Source organism: Melanotaenia boesemani, chromosome 24, assembly GCF_017639745.1.
Source record: "Melanotaenia boesemani isolate fMelBoe1 chromosome 24, fMelBoe1.pri, whole genome shotgun sequence".
Taxonomy (NCBI): Eukaryota; Metazoa; Chordata; class Actinopteri; order Atheriniformes; family Melanotaeniidae; genus Melanotaenia; species Melanotaenia boesemani.
The window spans coordinates 11,305,736-11,313,012 of NC_055705.1; positions in this window are offsets into that span (position 1 = coordinate 11,305,736).

Below are 7,277 nucleotides of genomic sequence, written 5' to 3' on the forward strand. Positions count from 1 at the left end.
AATACATTTCCTTATGTCAAACCAGATTTAAACTGAGGATGTTTGATGAGACAAGAATTTGCAGTCAGTAATAAGGCAAAAAGTAAAACTGAATCAAAATCAATAAAAATGCATGTTTTAAGTACAATGCTAACTGCAAACCAGACATTTAAGGGATTGTTTGGTTTCTTTGAAGTTGTCCTGTTTGAGGTATTTACCCGTAGTCAGTATATTATCCACAGCAGAATTCCAGTTTGGAAAAGCAGGCATGAAACCCTTAAAACTGGAAGCATTTTTCCAGCTGTTAAATAACAAAAGAAAAAAAAAAATCAGCAGTCACATATGAAGTTAGAGAGAAGTCATAAAGTTAAAGATGCATTTGTAGGAAAACACGACCTAACCCTTTAAAACACTCAACAATCAGGCATAAAATCCTGTTCTGTAGAACAAAATCGATCTTTTGTCAAGGGAGCTCGACGCCTGTCTGTTTGACCTTTATCTTTATTTATAAAATATTAAAAACAGTTTCAGAAATGAGCTTTTTCTTGCAGAGTCATTGTTGTTTTCATAATCTTGTGTGGCAAAAAAAACAAAAAACAAAAAAACTAAAAAGAAAGAGAATCAAAAACAAGCTAAAATTTTATTGCAGTCAAACCTTTGGCACAGGGGCTGCAAAGTAAAATCTTAACCTTCAGTAACGTTTTGAATAAAGTAACATTGGGATTTTAATCCTCAAATTTATAGTTGAAACTGATTGGATTGTGATCAATCAAACCAACCAATAAAAAGCTTTGTTGCATTTAAATCCTCTGCAGGTCCTTAAAGTGTGTAAAAATGTCAAATATATCTGAAAAATTTAGCACTTGATTTGCAAATTAAAACGCAGGAATAATTTTACAAACTAAAAATCTTACTGACTCTAATTTGAACCCATAAAAGAAGCAAATAATGGTTTACAAGTTCCTATTAAATCAAAAAAATGTGGTTAAAATGTCAGTTTTCCTAAAAGCTGCTTCACATCATTGGATACCAGGCTATCATATTGTCACAACAAACCACTTTTTGCCACTTTCACTCTATCCAGCTGTAATCCTCATTTGCATTCATGGTAAATGGACTCATGCTGCATTAACTCAACGCTTCACATGCAAGTAAATGCACTGCACGCTGTGTTTCTCAGGTATTTGACCATTTGGCTGATGAGACGTCTTCATAGGGAGAGTTGGCAGAGGTACAAGTCAACAACGGCTGATTGGTTCGACACTGCCATGCCTTCAGGGACGCCTGCACAGAAATCTGTGCATGTGTTTGCAGAAAAGGAAAATGAGAGAGAAAAAAAAAAAAGACTATACAAGCTTGTGTATTAAAAAAAAAGATTTATGACAACTAGATTCATTTGGGTTATTCATTCAAATATCATTAGCTGTGCTAATCAGATTAGTTAGAGAAAGGGATTAGCATGATTGTGGAATACTTAGACACTGACTAATTCACACTGGTTTATTCTACTTTTGTTGGCAGAAATGAAAGTAAATCGTCTGGTTTAATCTCAGGACACGGATGCATAGTTAGCTTAAACAAACAAACTCCTTTTGAGTGAAATCTGGTGAGTGTGAAAAGAGACGGCAGGCAGAAAGTGAACTGTCAGGGCTGAGGAAATATTTCACCACACTCGGGAAGCGAGGGACAGAAACAGCAAATAACCTCACAATGAAGCCAGCCTGCAACGTCTGTGTGTGTGTGTGTGTGTGTGTCAGTTTGAGTGTGTTGAGGCAGAGAGTGGCGGGCTGTGATCAGAAAGTGAATGAGCCATTTCATTGGCTGCATTTCTCCTCTGCTGTCTCTTGCTGGCGGAGGGGAAGTCAGAGCCGTGGACAGCAGTGGAAATGAGCTCGGTCGTGCAGTAAGTGTGGCGACCTCGTGGCTAACCCCACACTGTTTTCACCGCTCTCCCCGCTAAATGATGCTTACTGTATCCTGCCCAGGAGGAGGAGGAGGAGGAGGAGGAGGAGAAGGAGGAGGAGGATGGAGGCTAAACTCAGACAGTAGCACACCACCCCTCCCACTTCTCTCTCGTCAGTCAGTAAGGACGATTAAAGGAGCAAAGAAATGTCTTATTTCCATCTACAAAGGTGCTGACTTATGAATTTGTCCAACATTTTATTATATACTGTACATATAACGTCCTTTAGATGTTTTTCTCTGTTTTAGAGGGTTTCAATTGAGATGAACTCTTAATGGATAAAACAAAAATAGGCTTTATTAGTTTAACTTTGCTGTGTTTAGTCATGAATGTTAGTTCTACAAAAAGTGCTTGAGATGGTCCTAAAATGTTATGCTCATTTACATGTTCATAATCTTTATGAACCTAATGAGCAAATAATTAATCCAAAGTGGTGAGACTTGAGGAAGTTTTTCATTATTTGTTTGAGGTTTTCCAAGAAAAACATTATGCAAATGAGTTTCATGGTGATGTCATCAAGTAACAGAGGAAAAAACGAGGTGGTTAGGAGCAGTAACAAGACTTTTATCTATGACTTACAGACAATTCACATGAAAAATGATTAAAGCAACCCTCAACAAACAACTTGAGAATTTTTTTTTTTCTTTTTACACGTGCATCATAGTTGTCTACTGCATGATTTCCCACATTTAGTTTCAAAATTTGGTCTTAGATGAAGTCAAACTTTGAGATGCTGAGTTTAAAATAATATTTAAAAAAAAAAAAGTGTGTGGGTTTGTGTACTTTTATCCACATATCAGTTTGTAATGATTAATGATTCAACTTTAAAACTGTGCAGCACTTCAGTAAATGTCTGCTGGGCTTTGGAAGGCTGAAAAATCAAAAAGTCAATATAAATATACCAACATATTCCATCTTATCCAAATAAAAACTGTTTCTTTTTCTTTTTTCTGTCTTGGTCTTTAAATCATGGCAGTCGGCCAATTGCTGTCTTGTGAATCTCCACCTTAATGATCCACAAGGATGTGCTTTGCTTCGGTGATGAAAAGAAATAATAAATGATAAAATGTTTAATTTTTCTCTGTATTATTTCAAACATTTAGTTGGGATGCCAATTTCAAATATGTTTAAACACTTTTACTCAGGCTTATAACAATGTAAAGCCCCAATTTTCCACAGATACTTGCAAACAAAACACTTAAACTCCTCCTTAAATTTGCCAGTTGAAGAGATGTATGAGGACAGGACTCGTCATGGAGGAAAATATAAATTTAAACAATTTTTTCCAGCTATTACAACCTAAAATATAGAAAAACACACCTCAATAGAAGCTTGTTTTTCCTGCTTATTCAGCAGATTTGTGACTTGAGTTGCTCCATTCAGTCAGAAATAAAGTGAGTGACAGTTACCCAAAATTTGGTAGCATGTTTCCTCCATTAAATTCAGCTAGCTGAGCTCAAGTTCAAACTTTTATGTTAATTACGCTTGTTGTTATTTGTTTACATATGTATTGCCATTTGTAGGGTTTGGAGCTGTGTGTAGAAACAAGTGAAGCAAAACTAAACCAGACTTTACAAAGTGGGTTGAACATATGCTAAAGCACTTAATGCTGTTTGACTTTGTGAGGAGGTGGTGAATTAAATTTTATGGGATTTTACGAGAAAAGTTCTGGAATTTTAATACCATGTATGAAGTCTGTGTAATTTGTACCTACTGTGAGATGTAAATAAATTCCTAAGACCTCCAAAAATGGCTCTGTTTGTACTTTTTATATTTATTCTCTTTTGTGGGATCGCCACAGATATAGAAAGATACACAAGTGAGGGCATTTATATAAAGATTTCATTGAAGCCAGCCTCAAACACTAGAATTTAGTTTAAAAAATCATGCCCATTAGATATTGATTTTATATGTACATATGCAGCACACCCAGTACAACTCTAAATTTACACACACCCACATAAATCCCAATTATCAGTATTTTTAACATGATTACAAAGTTTTAAACTTTAAACAGAAATGCGATTTATTTGTTATATTCTTACTACCAACCTAGTGTGTTCTGCATTAATGTGGTACTTTGCCTTCACTCACACCAATTATACAAACCTATTTTTGGAAATTTAGGTGCTCAGCATCTTAAATATGGATTGATCTCCTTGTGCCTGCCTTCAAAAAAAAAAAAAGCTTTTGACCTCTTTGAGAATTTTTACATCTTTAAATCTAAGTTGCACAATGTGTTTTATAAGCTTAAGATGAATCAGAGTGTTTGCCTGCCCACAGATTAGCATGCAATCCTGACACAGAGAGGAAATAATGTAGAAGATATGGTTCTCACAGATTAAAGTATACTACTAACAACATACCTTTATAAATAACTGGTTGTTAGTATTGTGTTTTTTTTTCTTTAACCTTAAACTATGTCACAGCAACAACTTTCTCCTCGATCAAAATGAAGAAAAAGGCCAGTGAAGTGGCCACAAAGAATCATCTATTCTTGTGCTGTTGCTCTGCCAACACAGAGGCCAGTTTGAGGGCAGCTATGGGCCTCTGTATGCAGTTACTTAACCCTGAATCAAGTCATTATAGATCACTGATGCTACTTTGTAGTTAGTCATCGCGGGGGGGTTGTGGAGCTTTAACTGTTCTAATTTTGGCTTTTGGTTATAATGAGGACTCCAGATCTTTTTGCAACGTAAGCTTCGGTCTGACACATTTGAAAAAAATTCCACAGTGTAAAGGAGTTTGAAGAGGAAAAATGTGAAAGAGATGGGTAAATTAAGAGAAAGAGGTGGGATGAAAAGACAGAAATCCAGGAAAATAAAGAGAAGAAGGTCTGCACCTGCAGAGAGAAAGAGAGAGAGAGAGAGAAAGAAGCAAACATCCAGCTCTGCTTGGAGCTACAACCCCCTTCCTCACAGGGGAGCCAGCTGGGCAGATTGGATGTGAAACAGAGGCTTTGATGGTCGCAGGTAGCAGCTTTTCTGCCCCCCTCCTTGCCCTCGCCTGGCTCACCTCACCTCCCCCTCCTCCTGGTTCCTCTCGGCGAAGCAACAGCTCGAACCACAGCGGCCCTTCAGCAGGCACAGGTGGTATTGCTCACTTCAATTTAGCTCAAACCGTTGACTTGAAATAGTGCGGCTGTCACAGGCAATCTGCAGCACAAGATGGACCGCTGACTCCAGTGGAGAAGAGAAAATGGTAAAGCTGGACTGGAAGGGAGGGAGCGGGAGGGAACAGAGAGAGGAAGGAGGAGGAACCTTTTCTCCCCTGCTGAGTTCTTCACATCCAGCAGCAGCACATGTTCGCTTCGAGCTCAGTGCAGACAGAGGTCAGAAGAGCCAGCAGTTTATTTATCACAGGATGGGACTGGCTGCCATATGGGAGGTCCAATCTGTTAGTGTCCGTCCTGCTGTCCCCTGGAGGGGAAAAGGTGCTGCTGACACATGAGACAGCTGAGTGAAGCAAACTTTTAAAAACTCAATATTTGGTGCAAGCATTCCTAGAAAAGGCTTGCCAGATAATAACACAAACCCTCAGGTTATATTGAATATCATGTATAATGGGGTTATTGCTGATCCACACCAACATAAAAGACTTTAAAGCTTTGTTTGTCTTTTTTTCTTAATAAGTACAGTCATCTATAAATGCATCTTGATGTGTGATGATTTAAACAACCAAAAGAGCCTTCATTTTGAGTTTGGAGGAGCAATTAAGAAACAAAGGTGAAGGATTTCCAGTCAGTAGGGTCAAATAAACCGGAATCGTCCATTGTAAGAGTAAAGTAATTGAATCAAACCAATCAAGTAGTCACAAAAGTGTTTCCGTAAAAGTGTTTTTGTGTTATGTAACTTTCACTAAAGTGTTTCCAAAGTTACTTGGCAGCCAGTGCCCAACTTAGAACCAGTTGTCTCTGTTTCAGCTACCAAAATAATGGCCTCAGCCCCATAAATTGTGCTACACTAGCATTAACTCCTGCTGTTACTTCTGCATACTTCTCTGTATACGAATGCTGACCTGTATTTATGAATGGTGCTACAAACATGATTTAAACATGCTGTTTCAAGTAGGATCTGAAAACATTTATAAGGCAGATGTTTCGACACTGGTTTATGAAAATAATTAGTTTCCCTGTGTTGTCATCCTCTGCAGAAATCAACTAGCAACATTAGAGTGAGTCACTCAAGTTGTGCAAAGTCACATTAAATCTTAGCCCTGATCCTGCTTTGGTATTTGGTCATAAATGATGCTTCAGAAATGAAAAAGCAGTTGTCATAAAATGGCCTTGAACATGTCATAAATCCACCATGAGAAACCTCTTTCATCCTTCTTATGAAAACCTGTGGCTTTTTAAGGAAAAACTTGTCAGCAAATGTGGATTTGCTTGAGTGAGCTGTTCCCTCCTTCAGCTTGTGGTAGTGATATGTTTAAAGTCATCCTTATATTAATTAAAAGTTACGAACAAACAACATACATATACAGTTGTTTCAGTAGGTGGACATCGTGTTTGCAAAGAGAACATCTGGCAATTTGTCGCAAGTAGAACGAAACATGTTTATAGAATTTCAGACTTAGTGAAGGACTTCATGGATGTTAATGATACCCCCCAACCAATGATAGCAAGCACATTTAATATTTTGGTTTTGGGAAATCACACTGAAACTACTAGCCTGAGTTTAGAAAGTATCATGATTTAGGCCAGTGGTGTAAAATATAGAGAGCAACAAAACTCCCATAGTAACAGAGCACATTAATTTTTATAGAAAGCAAGTAGTGTGGAAGTCATATGAGTCATGGAGCTGCTGGTAGTTCCAAACAACAGCAGTTACAACATTGAACCCCAATTATTCTTGCTGTTTAAGAAGCATTTTCTCCAGTTGGTTGATGAAATTATGACTCTTTTTTTAGAATTGTGAGGCATTAGCTGACTGCTCTGTAATGAATTAAGCAAACAGTGTTATTTTATGTAGCCAGTTTTAGTTAATTAATCATGCAAATAATCAGCTAGCTTTAGTTTAACTGCAGTTAGCTGATGTGAGCAAGACTTCAGTCACTGCAGACCATCGCTAAGTTTGTATTTATCTCAAATGTATGGCAGGGATTTGGGTTTTCATGTAAAGAATTTCCTTTGATTTCTAGCTTTGTCTTTTGGTGGTGATTGTATCAGTACACCTGATTTTAAATAATGGTAGTGAACTATTGACAGACAATGCCTCAGAGATGGCTAGATAAATGTGGTTATTTTTGGTAAGACATAAAAGAACAAGTTAATTTCTTCAAAGCACGACAGATTGCTGCCTTTTATTCTGTATGCCTTTGCATCTGTGGTAATGAA